Below are 23,276 nucleotides of genomic sequence, written 5' to 3' on the forward strand. Positions count from 1 at the left end.
TGGAGGTCGAAGGTGACAGACCGTAAACCACCGAGGGTCGCATCCCCCTTCCACTAGGAAAGTTTTACTCGTTGCTGGAATAAGCTCTTCGTACTAGATAGGAGAAACCAGAGAGAAAACAGACGGGTTATCTAATTGCTTCTTCCTTCCTTCCTTCTTCCTCCCTTCTTCCTCTCCCTTCCTACTTTTCTTCTTCTATACTTTTACGTTTTCTTTACCCCAACCCCTAATCCCACCCTCATTGCTACACTCTTCCTCGTAGAAAACTCTTTCGATTATGATGTGTTTCACGTATTCGCAATTTTTGTCTTATTAATTTTTTATCTATCAAATTTTAATCGTCAGTATTTTATAATTTGTATAAATAAATCAACACTTTATTTTATATATGTATATAGGATTTTATATATTTAATAAATTTTGTAATTCTTTTCGATTATGATATTTCGCGTGTTGATAAATGCGATATTTTTTATTTGTTTCTTATTTAATTTTATCCCATTTTTTTTTATTACAAATCATTTTATTCGTCAGCACGGTATTATATTAATAAACTATGATTTATTATATATATATATTATTATATTGCATTTTATTTTCTACCGTAATATTTTTTCTACGTGAGTTTACTATGTAACAAGAAAAAAAATGTTGTTTACAATATTTTATGATGGCCGTCGAGTTCATTGGATAAAAAAAGAAAAAACAAGAAAAAATCTCTCGCTCGCTTGTATTACTTTTTTCATCGAACTAATATAAAAAGAGACCTTGTATTATTTTCTTTTACGTTAGATTTAAATAATCATTTTACTTGATATAATCTCAAGTGTATCTCTAAACGTAAACATCGCGTGACGTGTGATCCTCGAAATGTTTCAAACATAAATACTGCGTAATTACCATGAGGTCGAATTTTCCGATAATATTGAACAAGAGTTCGGACAGTAAAGACGCGTAATTTATTACGAACACAGTAATTTTTATATTTTTAGTTAGTATATATATTAATTATATATTTATTGTGAGTGTAAGGAATACGAATCCAGAATCCTATTTTGTGTGTTCATAATATTTTATAAGAATTCAAGTAATATAAGTAAGTTCAATCAATCAAACGTCATTTCACCCCTCATAAAAATATTAATTTTATTATAAATAATATATATATATTATTTAGGGTTGTTAAATCCCAGTTCTTTTCTTCCGTTCAAATTAACCCTTTGAGTGTTTAATACTTTTAACCAAAATGTTTTATAGAAACAAGATAGTTCATTAATGATACGAATATTTTCAATTGATTAATATTATTAATCAAATCTAATAATAAATTATATTTAATAATTAAATTCTTTATATTCATTATATTATTTTCTAATGAAACATGACTCAAGATAATAATCTTTAAAGAACATTACATGATTTCACATTGATATTGCAACACACATATGAATATACATAAATATAAATGCTTTGATAGACGTTACATGCTGTGCAAATTTTTATCAAACGCATGTATGCGTCTATAACACAGTCCAAGCGTTAATATAATTATTACAAATAATCATTCCCGAATGATCAAACAATGATAAAGACAAATTTTCTAATAATATTAAAAAAAAAATTAAATTAGATATTTAAAAATATAATAATAACAGATATAATTTTATAAAGTGTTGATAATAATGAAGATAAGTTCAATCAGTCAAATGTCATTGTTTGATCTGTTCATGAATATCGAAATTGTCCAGTTCTCTCTCTCTCTCTCTCTCTCTCCCTCACTCTCTTGATCTCTCTTCCCCTTTGGTTATGGCATTTCGTATCGGTCAGAGTACCTCACGAGTGATCTCGCGAGAGTTCCGCTCGTCAAAGGAGAACACGTCCGGCCAATACTTGTCGATACCTACTCAATTTCGTCGACTGCGAGCTGGCAATTGGACGTTTCCCACCCTCACCTCACTTTCCCCTTCCCCTTCCCTCCTTTCGAATCGATTGTCCGAACGACGGACGACGACGTGACGGGGGTGTTTCTTTGCTGAAGGAATTTATTTCAGCTCGTATATAACCGAGTTCGTAACATACACGTCCAATAGTTCGACGATCGTATCATGTCTCACCCAAGATCGACGTTCTTTTACGATATAAACTTACCCCCCCCTTCCCCACATACCCTTTCACCTCTTCCATCTAACCCTCAACTATACCATTTACGTTTTATACTTGTCAAATATTTTCATCGTTAAATCCATCATGTTTTATAAATGTATCTATTTACATATGTATGTATATATATAAATGTGTGTGTGTGTATATATATTCGTTTATATAATTATCATTTTTCAATATTATACTACATATGGAAATGCACACGTATGTTTATCAAATTTATTATTATTACTAATTAATATCTATTTTGAATGAAGCAGCAATGCTCGTTCGAATTATTTGAGTATTCGGAATAAAAAAAAAAGAAAACTTAACTCGTTAATATTATATACAATATATACATATATATATATATATAGTATATTAATATAATAATATAATTATATATAATATAATTATAATAATAAATAATTAAACATATATAATATAATTAAACATATATATAGTATGTTAATGAGATCACGAGATAAATGTTTAACAGTGGTACGATTATATTCGATCGTCTTAGGAAATACATCTTATGGAATATTACGATGCCAACATTAATTTGTTCGATTTAATAAAGTTAACCCATACTCTTGTGGGATTGCAATTTGCGATAAGAGTTGGTTGATAAGCGCTTCGTCGAGTTTACACGGCAACGGGTCGAAAGGTCAATATTGCCAGCCCATCGAACTTATCTCCGTGTCACAGATCCTCCTATTCGTTTTCTGCATGTATGCATGATGTATATATGTATATATGTATGCGGGAATGTATGCGGGTGACATATGCATGAGGTATATTCTCGCGGGATGTTAACGCAAACGTAAACGTGGACATAAACGTGCATTCGTGCGTGCATGCTTACGTGCGTGCGTGCGTGCATGCGTGTGTGCAAACGTGCGTGCTAACTCACTTTCTTCTGGTATTAACATAATTATTATTATTAATATCATTATTATTATTAATATTATCTTATATCGAGCAAGTAGTCCACGCGTGACTACGAATCGACTAACTTTTATTATTAAGTTGACAATATCGATTATGGTTTGCGTGCGATATTCGCCCGGTGGTAAATATGTCGGTGTATTGTAATCGTCGATGCTCCAGAACACACGCGAGAGATAAAAAAATGTGTATAAAAAGAAAATCTAAGTGTGAGTGTGTGTTTGTGAAAAACAATATATTTTTACCCTTACGAAGTCTCGGATGATATAAATAAATTATATACGTATTTAGTCGAAAATTATACATGCATAAAATATTATGCTGATCGTTTAGTAATAAGTGAATCCAATTTCGTATATTTTTTTTTTCATTATTATTATGCCAAATCGATTTATTATACAGAGCAAAAAAGTTTAGATGAAAATTTTTCTGTCGTTTATTATTAGACAATTATTAAAAAATAAAACGAAATCAAAAATTGTAATTAATTTATTTAGATTCATTTTGATGATTTTAATGTTGAAGTAAAATAGTTTCGTGGATTATTTTCTTATCGTTATCAAATAATAATAATAATGATAATAATAATAATGATAATAATAATAATGATAATAATAATACTTATGACTGGAAGGGGGAAGAATTTTCATCGATTTATTAAATTGTTGACCGGATAGACTATAGAATGAAAGAATAAAATAAGAAGATAGAAAAGGAAATTGTAAGAGGTCCGAAGAACGGTGTATGTTTGGCAAGAACGCAAGAACTGGATATTTCCAATAGCTAGAGCTATAGTTGCTCGTAACAATCTCCAAAGAGCGATATACTTACCTACTTGGCGAGCTATGAGAATCATTTCGAATCGTCTGTCCAATAAATTTCAAGTGTCCATCAAGCGAATAAATACTTCCTACTGATATATAATAAATATATATACAGATATAAATCACATCGATTTATCTTTTAAAACTGATCACTCATAAATGCAATTCCATTTATTTATTTTTTTTTTTTTATGAAAAATTCTTGAAGAAAAATCGTATCTGTTCTATATATATAATATATATCGTATCGTACAGTTTCCTTAGATCTTTATCGACGATCCAAATGATGTCGCTAAACTTACCCTTAACCATCATTTCTTTTACTCCCTTCATAGTATGTAAACCCATAGAAAATCGTATTTCCATTACCCGCGAAAGTATCCTTTTACCGTGCCAATGTAAAGTCTCAGGTGCACCGAAGTAGCCAATAAAGGAAGCCTTTACCTACCAAAGATCTTACTAACAGTTTCCTCCTCATACCAGTGAAGAAAAATATGTATGCATGTTACTAGCAACCTTTCCGATCGAGAAATATTCTCTTCTACGAGCGTGTTTCGATTCCATCGATATATTCAAATTGCATACTTTACCTTTTTTGCCTAACATGTCCCATTTATGCTTCTTCATATTACAAATATTAAATTTTTTTTTCTTTCGTGGAAATATTGTTTTTTATAAATTGTCAATTATTATTTTAATTTTGATGGTTTTTAATTCGAATTTATCTATTTTAATTTTATTCCAAATAGAAAAAGTTTAAATTAAACTTTAATAATTTTAATTATTTTTATTTCTATTAAAGACAACATGAGTATGAGTAATATATTATTATTTTGTTTTAAAATATATAAATCGTATTATACAAGATAGAAACGTTTTTTATTATTTTCTTAATGCACATATTTCATTTAGTTACTACCTGACGTTCATTGCTAACTAACCCATTAATATCGTGAAATATATATGTATATGTTCGATATTAGATGACGAACATCGATGTGACTATCTAAAACGATTAATAATTTAATATTGAACGTCTATCGATAAACTAAACGTTCGTTATTCTATTATTGAATATATAGGAAAATGCTTTAAGATTTTTATTAAAACGACTGTGTAAGAAAATAGAAATGTCGTTAAAATTCTTTGAATATAAATTTAAGGATTTTCGGAATTATTTCTATTTAAAGTCGAATTAAAGTCAACTTAGGTTAGGTGTGGGTGATTGTATTTTTTTTTCTGTCGGAAAAGCGAACTAAACGACTTAGGAGTCGTTTTTAAACCCACGCTAAACTCTTTCTGTACTTTGTGACCCTCTTAGCGATCATGTCTACCCAGCCAAATACTCTTGTCGCAGAATTTAAGTGGGAACGAGTTTACAAGTGTTATTTTTAGTAGTTCTTTATTCCTGTATAATACTTACTTTATTATGTGCAAACATTTTTTTCATAATAATATAATACTTTGAGTAAATTCACATTAGTAGTAGTAGTAATAATAATAGTAGTAGTAGTAGTAGTAGTAGTAGTAGTAGTAGCAATAGTAATAATAGAGCTATTATAAACGTCTCGTATTAAGAATAAACATGCGAATAACTAGGAAAAATTAAAAAACAAAAGTGAATGTAGTATACTTGCAAATATAAACAACCTAGGTCCCTATTACTTTACTCGAATAAGAATTATGTTGATAACGTTACGAATTATAAAATAACACGCAAATTCTTTTACGGGGCTGAGTTAGTTAAATATAATAATAATAATAATAATAATAATAATAATAATAGTAAAATTTTTTGAAATGCATTGAAAAAAAAGTACAGCAAAATAATTGAACGAAACAAACGTATATAAACTTTCATCTCGTTCGTCGTTAAATTACTCCTATTTTTCGTTACCCTCGGTCATTATATCAAGTTTGCGAATCGTCTACGAACAACACAAATATCTTATAAGTCTCGGGTATATATTCCAGAGACTATGTGAAGAGAAACTGAGAGACAGAGAAAGATAGAGAGAGAGAACATAGAAGCACACGATATACCAAACTTACACAAGGACTATTCGCTTAAGCAAAATGTGCGAACTACGCGGTTTCTCCCTTAGTTTAGCTCTTGCATACTACATTTACATGAGAAGAAATATATATATACAATTCTACCTTTGCAGATTCAAGGAAACTAACCTTTCCATTATTATTTATGTATAATATGTTTTCACATTTTCTTAACGATCATTTACCAACATTCCTATTAATTAATAATTATATTTTTCTTCTACAAAATATTTATTATTTATTTATTTAGAAGATTATTTAAATAATTTATATTATATTCATTTTTATTTATATTGGTTATAGGTACAAACAAATAAATTCGAAGCAATTAATATTAAAACAAAAAAAGAAGTATCATTACAATTACATTCCACCAACAACGACAATGAGAAAAACGATTAAAAAAAAGAAAATAAAAGAAAAAGTATCTTGGAGGTATGGCATTAAATAAAATAAACCACTCATCATCATTCTTAACGAATACTTTGTAAGATAAAAGCTTATAGTTCATTTCTGAGGAAGAAGGTTGCTTGTGTTGTGGGTACACTCTAACCTAAACCAGAAGCTTCACTTCTTTCAAAATTTTCCCGATCTTAGTCCCTTTAACGTTGGAAGGAGGCGTGTAACGAGCTCTAAGGGCGGATTCACTCCCCTTGAGGAAAAACTTTTCCCCTTTTCGAATTTTATTTACACGAACTGCCAGAGATAAGCACAGTAGGTTGCTAGGTATATTCCCAAATCCCACTTTAAAAGTTAGCCACGGGAAACACCGTCACACCCTTCCTCTCTTCCTTCCTTCCTGCTTACCCTTACCCTCAACCTTGTCCCATATTCTTTCGTAGAGTCGATCGGGCTGGGTGGTGTGTTGCTGTCGCTGCTGGTTTTAACGTCGCGATTTGCATCCAAGCAAAAAGGAAGCATTTTCTTAAAAGATAGAAAGAGAAAGAGAAAGAGAAAGAGGAAGAGAGAAAGAAGGAGAGAAGGGAGTTTTTAAAAGGGCTGGGTGTTTCTATCTAAGGATGCTTAAATTTCATATTCCAAGAAATGTTCACAATTTATATCTATCTCTCTCACTCTCTCTCTCTTTTTTTTTCTCCTTTTAAGTTTCTGTTTCTTTTTTTCATTTAAACTTGCAGCTAACGTACGACTATAATCGTTTTATCTTTTACATTTCTATTTAAATCTTCTTTATATATAAAAATCCAGTGTCACATTGTTGGCTTCCAATGAATTTCGATACTGAACCGATCTTAAGGAAATTTTTTTTATTTTGTGTGATTTCTCTCTCTTTCAACTTACAATTAGTACATAGGATAGTTTTTATCGCGATTATTTTTATTTTCTGCTGCTAATGTAAAGATTTATTATTTAGAGGTTATCTAGGTCTCTAGGTTGTTTAAGTATTCAATAGATGGCGTTATATTTACATATGACATAACCTTATTTTTTTTTCGTTTATTATTATTTTATGTATTCCATTCTGATTGTGTGTTGTTATAATTTACTAAATAGTTTAGAATTATGTTAAATCAACATGTTACAATAAAGCCTTAGCAACGCGTGGCCGGTGAATCCAAGTATTTATATATAAATATATGTTGGTATGTTTTAAATCTTAGATATTTAATTAATAATAAAATAATTCAGTCACATAGAAAGAAGAAGAAAAATAGAATAATTTAGTTAAATCGTATTTTATAAATCGTCAATTTATAATAGTTATTTCATGAATTAACGAATGTCACAAATTGAACCTAGCATACCAATATATACATATCCACATACATATATACATATAAATATAATATAAACGCATACAAATACATATATATATAAAGATTGACGAGACCATACATACACACAAACATACACATATATCTATGTATATATTTAATAAATATAGGTGTATATAGTGACAAAGAGAAAGAGAAAGAGAAAGGAAAGAGAGAGAGAGAGAGGTACATACAAACGATGGTGGTTCACTCTTGGATCGTGGACCAGCCAGCGCTATATTATGCGTAATTCATACCGCGACGTAGCGTATCATTGTTCCGGGAAACAGAGGAATCCCATTACCGGTTGGCAACTAAACTCTCTGTCGAGGCTGCGTTTTAGTTGCGGTCGACGAAGCGAGTCCTCGCGCCCTCAGCCCTTTCTATTCCTCCTCTCTTCCTCCATTCTCTCTCTCTCTCTCTCTCTTTCTCTTTGTTCCTCTCTCTCTGTCTCTCTTGTGTCACCCTCTCGAAGTCCTATACACTTCCTATCGGTCGTCAGAGAGTCGATTTCTAGCCTCCTCTCCTCACTCCCAATTCCACCTCCCCTAGCCCCCCTCCTCAACCGAACCTTCATCGTCGTTCTGCTTCCGGTAGAGAAGGGCAGATTCCGAGTATTTGCTCAAAGACCTATCTCTATATCCTACCCTTCGTATAGAACGTTTCTCTGGAGATTCAACGTATCAACTATATTTATATCTATCTTTCTCTCTCTCTCTCTCTCTCTCTCTCTTTTGGTCTATTTTATCGATTTTAAGAGGAAGGTAAAACTTAAAGAAAATCATATTTATCAGTTGTTTATTTAACGTACCTTTCTTTTTTAATCACTGTTACGATACGATTATACATTTAATGGTATTAAATTGTTTGAAATATTTTTACTTATTATTAAAATTAATTTTTGTATTATTACATGTATATAAATATCTATACTTTAGAATTTATTTATGTTTATATATATATATGTGTGTGTATGGTTACGTAAATAATTTTAGAAAATATTTTATATATATATATAATATCGAATAAAATTTAAAACAATGTTTAAACTTTTGAGAGTTAAAAAAGAGATCTATGAAAAAAGTAGAAAGGGCTTGGAAGGACGTATATAAATGAGAGAAGGTCGCATTAGAATGTTAAGAAAATAAAGAATGAAATCCACAGACTTCTTATTTCTCTTCTATTTTTTCTTCTTCATCTTCTTTTTCTTCTTCTTCTTCTTCTTCTTACTGTTAAAGGAGAACTCAGCTCAATTTAGGAAACAATTTTCTACGAAGCAACAAGAATCCTTTTACCGTTTCGTACGAACACACTCTTTTCCTCCACCGTTACTGCTACGCCATTTTCTTTTTCTTCTTCTTCTTCTTCTTCTTCTTTCTTCCCTTCTTATTCTTCTTCATCGTCCTCGACGTTATTACTAAAAGGGAATGTGGGTGGAATCAACTCCACCTGACTTGATTATCGCGAAACGTACTTCTTTATAAACACTTTTCTCATCGTCAAGGTTCCCAATCTCCATTCCCCACTCTCTCCCCATACCACGGAAAATAATAATTTCATGGTGTTTTCTCTCATCGTTTTTGCTTCCCTTCACCCTACCCACCCCACTACTTTATTCGCTTACTTTTAACGTTTTTCCTATCGTTTAATAATATGCAAATGAATCGTAACGTTTGCCGTACCGTGATCTTACGTATAGAGATATCTTAGAAATATATATAGGTCAGGAAAAAGAAGGGGGTGGAAACGATCGCACCATATCACGTATAACAAACACATACACTTATACATATATATAGTGAATGGAATCGTAGATGATGTTTCTAGGTGGGAGGAGTGGTGGAGTGGAGGAGTATGGGGAAGGGGGAAGGCGATACGGTGAACTACGAAAAGCGATAGAGCGAAAGTGGAAGACGACACGAAACTTGAAATGCTTGGCTCAACCTTTTCCTAGCCCCGCGCTACGTTAACGTACAATAATGGAATTTCAACTTCACCGAGTGCATTCGCTTCCGCGCGAATCCTCAACCCCATTCCCTTCCCTCTTCTCTTCACTTCTCTTCTCTTCCTCTCATTCTCTCTAGCTCTTTCTTTCTCTTTCTCTCTCGCTCTTTCATCAGCTTTATGCATATGAATTTAGGAGGTGGGTAATAGTTTAACGAGCTCCTGGGATTCTTACCGGCAAACTTCGCGACCTGTTGCACCCGAGGAAGCTGCGGCATTTCACGACTCCCTTCTAACACGTTCCAGATCGATCAAAGGATATATTTGAACAAATTTTGAATCCCTCCTTTCTTTTTTTTTTTTTTGCTTTGCTTTTTTTGTTGGTTTTTCCATAACCCACTCAGCTTATATCAGATCTTAGTGTAATATTTACTTTAGTGTTTTATATTTATTCATTATTATTTTTTTTTTATTCAATTATTTAAGCTATTAAGATATGATACTATTTCATGTTTATGATTATGTTCGATTCAAATTGAAAAATAATGATTGTTACATAATACAACGTAACACATAAGATAGGATTAGGAAAAAAAATATATATATATATACACATAAATGTATGGTTTTTACTTTTATTTTAGTCCAAGCACTTCTTGGATTTCATATTCTATTTTTTCTTCTTTTTTTGCAAGTGCATATCAATCTTATGGAAAATGGACTTGTGCTGTTTTACCTTACAGTCACGTAAATAATTTATTCGAAGCCCGTGGTTCTCTCTCTCTCTCTCTCTCTCTTAGCTCGGAGAGAGTTTCCATTTTCATGATTTCACTGTGCTCTATCCCGCGAATACGTGAATTAAATTTAATAGATTAGCATTTGTGTGTCTGTGAATGAATGCACGTCCTTGAATCCTCTTTCTTTTTTTTCTTTTTTGATATCGCGTATGCGTTTCAAATAGATATAACGTTAAGTACAGTGACATTTTACTTTTACGAATGTGATATTATTCTTTTCAAAAATGCCTATACGACGATCGTTCTATTTAGAAAAAAAAAAAAAATAAAAAATAAAAAAAAAAGAATTGGAGGTTGGTTGTTAGAAAGAGAGAGAAAAATACGAAAATAGAGATAAAGACTGGTATCCATGGTTGGAAATCGAATTGATTGCTTCTACCAAGAACTGTGAGCTACCATACTTCAACTAGTTTTACGAGATACACGCGTGTGCTTGTAGAGATACATGCATGCATGCATGCATGCACGCATGTGAATCGAGTAGGCACGTCGTTAAAATGACAAGTGCATTTGTAAAGAGCGCAGTTCGGTTAGCCTCGTTTCGATGACAAATCTCGCAAATAAAAGCGAGAGAAAAAGAGTGGCACCGAGAATCGTTTCGTCCACGGGTTACTATACGAACTATAGCTAACCTAACCACCCACCCACCCACCTACCTACCTACCTACCCTAACCCCACTTTACCCCGTTCGGATGTTCCACTACGTGTCCTTCCGATGGTTTTACATTTCGGATACGCGTACAGTTTTCAACGTAGCACGTCGTTTATAGTCCTGGTCAAAACGAATTTTCGTTCACGTTAACGAAACTATTGTACTGCGACCTCATTGACAGTAGCAATGAAAAGAGAAAAAAGATTAAAAAAAAAAAAAATAGAGAAAGATAAAAACGAATTCGACAATGAGCTAGAGCTGCGCTAACACATACACGTGTACACTTATAACGAATATGCATGTACGTATACACGCATAAAAAAGAAAGAAATAGATATGTATTAGTGTGTATAGGTGAATCACGTGAAAATTGCTGGTACTAGAGCCAATGCTCGTTTTCGTCTTTACGATCATGCTCCTACGAAAATTAGCTCTTGCAGAAATAAATGGCCACAAATCAAATCCCAATGAATGAATGGTGTGAGAGGAGAAGGTGGAGAAGAAGGAGGAGGAGGTGGAGGAGGGTATTTCTAACTACTCCGAATTTGTTCCCTACGGTTTCCGTTCTCCTACTATCTTCTACCAACCATTCCTATATTCCTTTTACGTTGCTCATATATCATCGTAGTAGTTGATGGTAGTGGTGGTGGTAGTATGGTAGGTTGTGTATGTGACTTAGTTAGCAAAACGGAAATTTAGAAATACCCTTATATCTCGTAACGGTGATTTTCCTTTATATTTAGCGCATTAAAATTGGATATCTATTTTTTAAAAGAAAGGGAAAAATCGATAATTTCGTAAAGAAAAGGAAAAAATAAAATTAATGAGTTTCGTAAAACTCAGCAAACAGCAGCAGCAACAGAAGCAGCAGCAGCAACATCATCGACTTTAATTTAAAATCGGAAGATAATGCAAGGGTCGAGAAAAGTTTATAGCTTACATATATATAGGATGGTCCGGCTACGCGTTGCTGTGGCATTGTTATAAAACGTTGATTTCATATAATTTTAAACTATTTAATACAGTCAAATTAATATTTGCTAATAATTTTTAGAAATTAAAATTAGGCATAGAACAACATAAAATTTATAATTTATATAATATATAATATATAAAAATAACAACACACAAAACAATACCACAATTACAATGGAATACATAAAATAATAATATACGAAAAAATAAAAAAAGTAAGGTTATATCGTATGTAAATTAAAATAATTGAATTGAAATACGACGCCATCTATTGAATACTTAAACAACCTAGAGACCTAGATAACCTCTAAATAATAAATCTTTAAATTTGCAATAAAAAATACAAAATTATTCTATATTCTAAGTTGAAAAAAAAATCACACAAAATGAAAAATATTTCATTAAAATTGAATTAGTAGTTTCGAAGTTCATTGGAAACCAACAATGTGACACTGAATTTTTATATATATGCTTATGATAATTATTATTTATTTTTTATTATTAATTATTAATATTATTATTAGCATTATTATTATTATAGTATAATCATCTTTGAACTTTTTTATTTTAAATCTTTAGTTTTCTTCTTTTACTTTTTTTTTGGTAACTTAGCTTTGCTTTTTTTCTCTTTCTCTTTCTCTCTCTCTCACTCTCTACACATAACTCATTCTCTCGTAAATCCTTTCATAAAAGAAATCTCTCAGGATATTACGGAACGTAGAAATTCGAAGCATATCGCGCGCAACGGTACTACTCCGCGTGCTTTTACGAACGTTCCGCGCTCGAAAAATTCCACGTTCGCGTAGGAGAAAGCTTAAGGATAAAAGGGAGATTGGATTATTAATAATAATTATATTATTATTATTATTATTATTATTATTATTATTATTATTATTATTATTATAACAAAGAATAATAATAAAAGAAAAAAAAACAGGAAAGGAGAAAGAATTAATAAAATAGATAAAATGCGATAGAAATTATGAAAAATGAAGATGAAAATGAAAAACGATATATAAAAAATAATAAACAGGGCGGGAGGGGGTTAAATGCAAAGGTGAATGGGAGAGAGGGGGAAACAAACGAAAAAAAAAAGAAATAAAGATTTGACGTACGAACTATCCTTTCATAGAATTAACGCTATATTCAATTTGGATAATGTGTGTATACGTGCATTGACTTGCTCGGTATTAATTAAAAAGATTGAAATATTTTCTGATTGTACGAAGGGAATGTGGCTGGAGAGAGGGGTGTGTGTGTAGGGAGTGGGTATGGGAATGAGAGGGGGGATTTTCAGACGGGTTGAGGGAAGGGGAATAAAACTTTTTAAGCCACTTCAAAAGGATGCCCGAAGCTTTTCCTCGTCGTTTTCCGAGCGCTTAACTAAATGTTTTGTCGTAATTAGTTGCTATGGAACGAGTATGAACGTTAACTCTTTCTCTCTCTCTCTCTCTTCTTCTTCTTTCTTTTCTTCTCATCTCTCTCTCTTTTCCACCACTCCCCCCTTTTCGTCGTCGTATGGCTCGACAACAATCGAAATTGCACAGTTTCACAGAGTTCAATCACGGTACTCTCGTCAAAGGGCAAAGAGAGTCATGCTGTAGTTGACTGCATGCTCGTTCTACCGGAAGTGACAAAACGTTTTGTACGGCAATAAAAGTAGTGGGCCCAGGAATGAAAAATATTGAAACAGCCGTTCGTTTCACCGAAATAGGCATGAAATATTGCACTCATAGAAAAAAAAGATAGATAGATAGTGAGAGAGAAATAAAGAGAATGAGGAAATGACATTCCTTCTTTCGAATGCAGTTTTTGTTGAATTTGAGATGAATGATATTTGATATTAATAAATCGAAATATATTGCAACTTAAATAAATATATATGCATATATAACAGGTTTAATCATTCGAATAATATTGCAAACACTTTGGCACGTTCAAAATCATTTTCTTTCATTATTATTAACATATAAATATTACGTTAATATACCAAAATTACGATGATTGATATTTGCATTTAATTATTTGTTCAACGATTTTCTTTTCTTTTTTTCTTTTAACGATAATTCGATTTGTATGTCCTCTCCTCTATCTGTTTCGTTTTATTTTATTTTATTTTATTTTATTTCTGTTTTAAGCTCTTTTTCCTCATAGAAAATAGAAAGGAAAAATTTTGTTATATTATAATTCATCGTAAATTTCATTAATATGTAATTAATTACCTCGATGTATTCATTTGCGAGTACGAGTTAATATATATTATTTGACGTTATCCCTTCTTTCATTTAATTATATGAACAATCGGTAATATTTATTCAACCGTTATTTTAAATGATAATTTGTAAAATATAAAAAACAAAAAATATCAAATTAAATTCATGAACCACGACTAATTCTTTTTGTTAGAATCAATAATTTGTCTTCTTTCACGTACGTATTCGTATGGTTTTACCGATAGACTTGCACAAAGTGTAAAATACAAAGTTTGGAGATTTCGTATTATAAAACGCGGCTAAGTGATAAAAAGGGAAGTGAAGAGAAGAGAAGAGAGGAGAAGAGTGGAGAGGAAAAATGAGAAGAGGACTTTATACGAAATAAAATTAAAATGGGGGTAAAAAAAATCTAGTAGGTATGCGCATGGACAGAGAGACGGGAGAATCGAACATTCGAACAATGCGTACAAATCGTCAAAAGTATGCCACTTATTTGATATGAACTATATCTACCTTTTTTTACTCTCCTTTATCCTTTCTCTTTATCTTTTTCTCTCATTGTTAGTTACTTCGTTTTCAATGTTCGTGTTTCGAACATCTAGATTTTCTTTTTTTTTCTTTTATTCTAACCGGAGAAAACAAATAAATTGATAATTAATAATATAATATTTGAATTATTTACATACGTTGAAGATTCGAAAAAAAGAAAAGATAAAAAATGAAAGAACACAGGAAAAAGGGTAAAAAATAATTTATTCACTTTGTAACGCATTGATGAAATAAAGAAAGAAATGACATGAAAGAAAGAAAGAACAATTTAGATATCTTTATATATATCTTGTATAGAAGCAAAAAAATTTCAAAATTCGCTTGAAAGAGATAACAATATACACACACAAAAATAATCAAAGCAACACCCAATAATCTATTGCACTCAACATTAGTACAAAAAATTTAATAAACTAAAATATTTCTGTATATATATATATTTTCATTTCTTTATTATATCTCTAAAATAAATATTAAAACAAAATATAACGTATATCAAAGGTGTATATACCTATATACCATTATATCATATATTGGTTTTTCTCGAATGGTACTCGAGATACGATAGTATCGTTGGCTCTCCTGTTCAACGATTCCCAATCCCCCTTTTCCCCCATTTTCCCTTTCCCTTTTCGAGATGACTTCGAACTGCTATGTAACTCTTGTTTCATCGCGGCAAATATTTAATTTCGCAGTACTGGAAAAACAGGATATTACCAATGTTTCCTACTACTACCACCACCACCACCACTACCACCGACCTACTGGTATCCACTTACTTACTCTTTCATTCTTTCTCCCATTAAAGTGTCTCACTTTTTTCATCCCTTAACATTCTCTTTCCCTCTTTCATTGAAATCGTAGGAGGAAACCCTGAGGGTCCTACGACTGGACGTTTGCTTTCGCCGTTGGGAAATCTTATTTCGACGAAGAGCTAATTCGATGTAGTTCATTGATACGCTCCAGGCAATAGGGTGATATAGAGGGTGGGGGTGGGGTGATGGGGTTGTAGAGAAAGAGAACACGAAGCATAGCTACAACATACCTTCCACTACTTTTCCAATAGCTATTACAGATTTCCCTTTAACCCGATGCATCTCCCATCCTCTTATTCCCAACAACCACCACCACCACCACTAGCCACCACCATGTCTTTCATTCCTATCTTTTTCTCTTTCCCGTAGAAAACACTCCCGTACTATATATATATATATTACTGTAAACTAGAAAAGGATAAAGATTATACTGTACCACCACATTTGGTCTTTTTCTCTTGTAAATAAAAACGATTGGAAGTTTAATATCTTCCGGCTCGATTCCATCTTAGCGAAGGGTTGCTGCATTCTCGCGATTACTGTGTGACATCTTTAATATAAGTTCTCTTTCTCTCTCATACTATTACTACTACTACTATTACTATAGATGAGAAAGAAGAAGAAGAAGTAGAACTTTTCTAGGGGACCCTTCCGTCGTGAAATTGATCGATCATTCAATCGACCTATCGCTAACTTTCCACCGAGGATTCAATTATGCTAGCTGTAAAAGGATAAAGGGGTAGGGGTGAGGAGTAAGAGGAGGAGTAGGAGGAGGAGGTAGAAAAAAATATACGCAAGGAAAGTAACACTGTTGAGTCTTTATCTTAGAAAGACATTGATGTATCAGAGCAAGTAACGTTTGGATACGTTCTATTTATTGGAACATCGATTATCTGTCAAATTTTGTATCAAAATGATTAAACACAGTGTTGATAATCTTTTATTCAATAATATATAAATGAATTTATATATTTATAATTTGTTTAGTATTCTAAATTATCTGTCAATTATATTTATGAAATGATTATGTACAATGTTGATAATTTGTTATTTAAATATATATTATTAAAATTCTTAGTGTAATTTAATGATTATTTTCAAGTACTATAGTTTGTAACGTTAAATTTGAAATAGTTTATAAAACAATCTAAATAATATGCAAAAAAAAATAAAAATACCAAATTTAAATAATATATAAAAATAAATGATTATTTACATATTTTCTTAGTTTTATTTTATTTTGAAAGAATAATAGTTAATGCACATATAAAAATAGTATAGAATTATTTGAACGTAAATAAAATTTAATTCGTAAACGTAATACGTATACACAACAAGTAGATTGAATTTTGTTGTTCTTATTTTGTTTGGAAAGCAAAGGATTTTGTGTGACATAAGCGCGGTTATGGTAATACACGTTGGATCAGGTTTCTCGAAAACACGTGGGATAGGTGAATTCAACGATGCAAATATCGTCAATGTGCAACAAAGCGCCTATGGGCGCTCGCCACATCACACGCGATCGCACACGCCCGTAGTGCGTTAACGTTACGTTCGGAACCGATATTGCGCGGTTTCAGGTGTTTAGCAATAAAGACCTCGACTACGGCTTGTCTACGACATTCCGGGTCATCGCTTCGTTGTTACATCTCCTTCTACGAAAATATTACACGTCAGTGATACAAATTTTTGAATTATCTTTTTTCTTTTTTTTTAAATATAATAATATTTTTTCTCCTTTCCATTATATTATTTATTATTTTTAAAATAGTTTTTAATAAACGATCAAAAACCACAATTTTTTCAAATTGTTTTCAACAAACAATAACAAATTATTGAAAATAATGATAAATATTTTTTTTTCAAAATGTTTTTTCCCTTTACGTTATATTTGTCATAAAATGTCCAAGTAATAAGAAAATAAATCATAGAATTTATTTGTACGTAAAATAATTATAAATACATTTTTATTTTTGTTCAATTGTAAGATATTTATTAATTTTGTTACGACTTTATGGTAAATATATTAAAAAGAAAAAAGACAGAAAAAGGAATATCTTATTTGTGATAATAATTTTCTATATCTTCATAACATAATCCTTTTTCCAATAAGATTTAATAGAAAATTTAGATTACTCGAATTCGTAAGGACAGATCGGCTTAAAATCGTCATTTAATAAGTTTTCATTGATTGCTATAACGTTTGTAAAAAAAAAAAAAAAAGAAAGAATAAAAGGGAGCAAAGGTTTAATATAAATTTACTCTGTTAGCTTGAAATTTGGAAATCGACTTAACGTGAAATTACTACTACAGAGGGTAAATGAAAGGATATAAAGAGAAATAAAAAGATTGAAAGAAAATATAGTAAATTCAAAAGGAAAGTTAAGTTTTCTCTACATCGGTCCGTATCGCATCCTTCCAATTTCACGGTATTCGTCGTTTCACTTTTATCCCCGATGAACGAAACAAGGACCAAATAATAAAAAAAAGCATTCGCTCGACAGAAGTTACCTAAGGCTGAGTATAAACTGAAAAGCTTAGGTATCAAATAATATCCTTATACGTATCATGGTTATTACGAACCATTCCACAAAATAAACGTTTCAAGAAAAAGATATGACGAGTTTACTTTTCCATTTAAAAAGAAATAATATAAAAATAACACACAAATAAAAAGAACAGGTATATAATTTAAATGACAAAATTAAAAATTCGTTTATTAAATACGAATAATAAAAATAAAAAATCATATTCTTATATCATTTTGAAATGTGATTTTAGTATAATAAAAAAAAACATGTGTCCCCCACATAATCTACGTAAAGTTTATGACGTGACCTCGTTCCGGACAGTAGCAACAATTTAATCCTACCTAGTGCCACGTAATGATATTAGTCGGATTACGCGAACCTTGCACGTTCGTAAGCGTGGATGGTAAACGGTAACGTTCATCATAACTGTTATGAGGGAAAGGATACTAACTAAGCGAGTGAGATTAACCAAAGTTACGCCGTTTCGTTGTTTCAATGGAGAATACATGGAGACACTTTTGCTCACCACCTATCTACTATATATATATAATACATACACATACACAAGTAAAATATAGAAATTTATGTCAAAATTACTTATCGTATGGATAAGATACAATCGCATCTTTTGACTTGTATTTTAAACGAATAAAATTGAAAAACATAATTATACATTATATTATTCGTTATTAATAGACAATAATTAAAATAAAAAACAAATAATAATCTCTATAATTTTGACAATCGATATAATGAAGAAAATTTTTGTAAATTCTTCCAAATTATTATCAATTTCTTATTACATTATTCATTTCTTATTACATTTGTTCATCATATAAGTAGAATATTAATTTTTATATCATGTATAACGTAAAAAAAAAGAAAGCTTATCGTCTTGTAATGTAGCATCTGTCGTGTCAAAAAAAAAAAAAAATAAAGACGAGAAGAATGCAATTTTTTATCCGTGAGTTTCGAGAACGTAAACAAGAAAGTGTCAGTACGCTGACATAGCATTATCTAAGGCAGATAGGTACGCCTTTTATAAGATAAGATTTTCATTTTCTATTGGCAAACGCCAAGGAAGCTGCGAAAGGTCGAGCCTAATCTTATCCAGAGTTATCTACGGTGAAAATCTTTTTAATGATGCGCTCAAGGCGTCTAGATAACCCATCGTCGTCTTCTTTCTCTTCCAACTCCACCCACTACCTCCACCCACTACCTTCACCCACCACTTCCTCGTTTTCGTCTTTTTCATTTTTTTCTTTTTATTTTTTTTTCTCCCTTTTTCTCATCGTTTTTCTTCTAGTTCGTTGAAAACAAGCTTTTACTAAGAAAATCTTATCTCAATTCTTCGTAGGTTCCCTAGGAAAGTGTTTGACTATTGCAAAAATATTCTTAATGTTTTTTTTTTTTACTTCTTATTATTACCTATCAACAAACATTCTGATATTAAATTAAAAAGAAAGAAAAAGGAAATAAAGATTTAGTGAAATTATTCGTAGTTATTATAAAAGGTTATAAATATCGAATTTAAACCGATTCTAGATAATAATTCATAGCTCATCTTTTCGTTCTACATTCGAATTCTATTCTATTTGTGGTTGGCACTGTGCCATCCTAGCTAGAACTTTGGTATCATTTATAATGTCTAGTAATATAGACGTCGATTCTAGATTTGATAATAATATGATTAATATCTTTTATTATTTATTATAACTTCACGTGTCACTTTTATCTTAAAATAAGATTATCGTGTTTGATCACGACTATCTATCAAGTCGATTAAAAAAATCGAATCTATCTAAATCATTTATTGCTCAAGCATATAATGTTTCTTTATTTTATTATAAAAAAACATTTAACTTTAATAATCAATACAATTTCTTACCACATTGTGAACGAAATATTTAAAATGACAATGATATTTTTTAATCACATACAAAAATTATATAACTAAATATCTTACCACTGTATACTAACAGCAAACAAAAAATAAATATCTCGTTTGTAAAAATATTTTAACGTATCGAAATAAGAACATATTACAAAAATTATCTAATCCAAATATATAAAAATCATCATACCAATTACAACATAATAAATATCTAATAACAAAATATACTTCTTTTTAAACATTCTTAGAAAAATCTAACAGTGTCGTATGTTAATACGAATAAACTCTCGTATAATAATACGTAATATACCGAAGAAGCAATTAGTGCAATTAACTTCGAATTGTCTAGAAAGGGCAGGATGACAAGCAAGCAAGCAAGCAACCAAGCAACCAACCAACCAACCAACCAACCCAGAGACACGGATGCATTCATGTATCGTACTCGCGAGTTGAAGGAGGGTTAGGGATGCTGCTGTACCCTACTGTACTGTACTGTACCGTACTGTACTGTAGTGTGGTGTACTGTATCGTGCTGCTGTATCTGCTTGAAGAGAAGCTCTGCTTGAGGAGAAGAGAGGAGTTGGGTGAGACGGAAGAGGAAGAGGAGGATGAGATGAAAAGGGAGGGGGTAAAAGAGGAGGGTGTTGGAAGACTAGGGAGAGGAGAGGAGAGGATGTTGCTTCCAGTATATCGTCCCGTAACGCAGTATGTTGCGCGTCTAGGGAAACACGTCGTGAATGTGACACACGAGGCTTTCAAGCCACCTAAGGCAACAAGCTCGCTTGCATACTAATAAGCTTGTGGATAGCTGAATAGCCGGCTTTAGTTAGGGCATAATGGCAAGTCCATTTCGTAGGACGATACCCCCCACTCCCACCCAACATACACCCACCTAGCCTCCTATACCACCCTAAACTTAACCCCTCTCTACCTTTTCCTCATTCTACCAGAGAATCTCAACCCCTTTATGCTTTTCTCTATATCCTTTCGTTAGCATATCCTCAGTTACATCTTGCAACAAAACTGTTTTCATCCTTAAACTCACACTTTTATCTTTTATTTTGTTCTCTTATCTTCCCTTTCTCTTTTTCTTCTTTTTTTCTTTCGTTGTTTTGTTTGCTTTGAAGAATAAACCTTCGCGTTGATTCAAGTCTCTATTTCTTTGAGAAAATATAAAAATAACATTGCATATATAATATTTTGTTTTCATTAAATGATTACAAAAAAAAATTGTCTAATACAATCTTTCTTTTTTTCAAGGGCATCGTATTACTTACATGTATTTTAGAAATTGATTTTATTTTTTATTTCTATAATTTTCTTGGTTTTGTAAATTTTTGAAAAAAACATGAAAATAAAATTGCATATTCTGTTTTAATTAAATGATTAGAAAAATAGTACAATTTTTTTTTAAGGGAATCGTATTATTCGTATGTGTTTTTTATTATTTTTTTGTTATTGTAAATTTTCGAGGTGTCAAAGTAGAAGAAGAGAGTTGACGAGTTCTTTGTCAAAAGTCGATTGCACGTGCTCGAAAACCAACGTCCTCGGGTCTTGTCGCGCAACAGGTGCTTGATCGTTCGTACAGTGAATCTTCCTGTCTATCTTTGGATGCACAGCTATTGCACCAACCGTGTATCTTTCTACGTCAAAGATAATACGCCATTATTATAACTGTGGTAATAACGAAGAATAATGATTATTTGAAAAGTATTATTATCATTTTGATATAGTGTTGAAATATCAAACGATATGGGAAATCGATTTTTGCAGTGTTATCGATCAGAAAAGAATAGGAAAGAAAAGAAAAAGCAAGGAAAAAAAGAAATGTGAAGGAAAAAAAAATAAGAAGAATTCGATGAATTATTCATACGACATAATAACTGTGTTAGACTTAAAAAAAAAAAAAAGAAAGAAAAAGAAACAAACAAAAATCATAGCAGCCATTTAATAAAAATGTTTCCATTTGAATAACACGTAACGTTATGGTAGAAAAAAAAGGAAAAGAAGAACATGAACATCTTATAAAAATAGAGGATGAAGAAGACGGTGAAGGGGGAAGAAGTTTCGATGGCAAAGGTAAATCCGAAAACGTTGGAGAATAAATTGGAAGATACACTCGGGAGATTTGAGGCAATCGCTGATCGGAGCTCGTGATTGGCCCAGTTAGGGTCATCCCGAACGTATTCGCTAAACCATTACTTCTCGTAAATGAGATAGAAAGAGAAGAAACGTCATTCTTTTCTTCTTTTTTAACTTCAAAGATCGCTATGCAATTTCCTTTTCGGTACTTTAACTCTCAAAAGGTCGTTTTAGTAAATCTCGTATGGGGATGGGCAGGGGGTAGGTGGTGGGCGAAGGGTATACTTCGAAGTAAGTTTATTTATTCGATACTTAAAAAGATTCCTTTTAACGATACTCGCTCTATCCGCGTTCTATTTCTTTGAAATTTCTTTTCTTTCTAACATAATAAAATGTTCTTTTAAACAAACATCTAAAAACGGAAAAAATAATATTGTATTTTTCTTTTTCTATTTTTTTTTTTTTTATTATTATCGTACAACAAACAAAAATCAATCATTTCGTTGGAAATAAATCCTACGTTTCTATTATTTTCTTTTAATATTCCAATTGGATTAAAAAATTGTAGTTAAAGTTAATCTTTTGTTTTTGTCTTTTTTTTTTTTGTTAATTAATGAATAGATAGGAAACTAACGAGTCGTATTTCGTTTCTTTGTTATTTCGAATTTAATTAAATCGATCGTAACGAATTACGAATATAATCGAATGGATGATAGGAAGATGAGAGAAGAAGAATAAATTAATGTACAGTCGATAAATCAATAAAATATCTTCGATGAGAATTAATAATACATTTTACTGAAAAGAATCAATTTTCAAGATATTAATTCCGTTAAATTAATAGAATTGCATTCATTTGTCAAACGATTGTCTAACTCGGTAGGATCATTCTTCATAATTCTTACTAACGAACTGAATTATACGAACATTTTTTATTTAATAAATAAAAATATATTATATGTATTTTAATTTTTTCTTTAATATCTTACAGATTATTTTCAAAAAAATATCAGTAAAACCGAATCGTTTAGTAATTATTTAAACAATAGAAATAATAATAAATGTAATAATAGATA

General features: G+C 31.2%; 1 long non-coding RNA gene across 1 annotated transcript in view; it reads left to right on the forward strand.

Annotated features, from left to right (window-relative positions):
- The first annotated feature begins 684 nt into the window (after positions 1-684).
- The window catches only part of LOC149031496 (uncharacterized), a 71,578-nt gene continuing 48,986 nt past the window's right edge, over positions 685-23,276 (forward strand). Inside the window, exon 1 of the long non-coding RNA XR_016177701.1 lies at positions 685-1,096. This is a non-coding gene — a long non-coding RNA (uncharacterized LOC149031496). The remainder of the gene's footprint in view (positions 1,097-23,276) is intronic.

Source organism: Polistes dominula, unplaced genomic scaffold (genome assembly GCF_049000335.1).
Source record: "Polistes dominula isolate Pdom_NZ unplaced genomic scaffold, Pdom_raw_medaka contig_19, whole genome shotgun sequence".
Taxonomy (NCBI): Eukaryota; Metazoa; Arthropoda; class Insecta; order Hymenoptera; family Vespidae; genus Polistes; species Polistes dominula.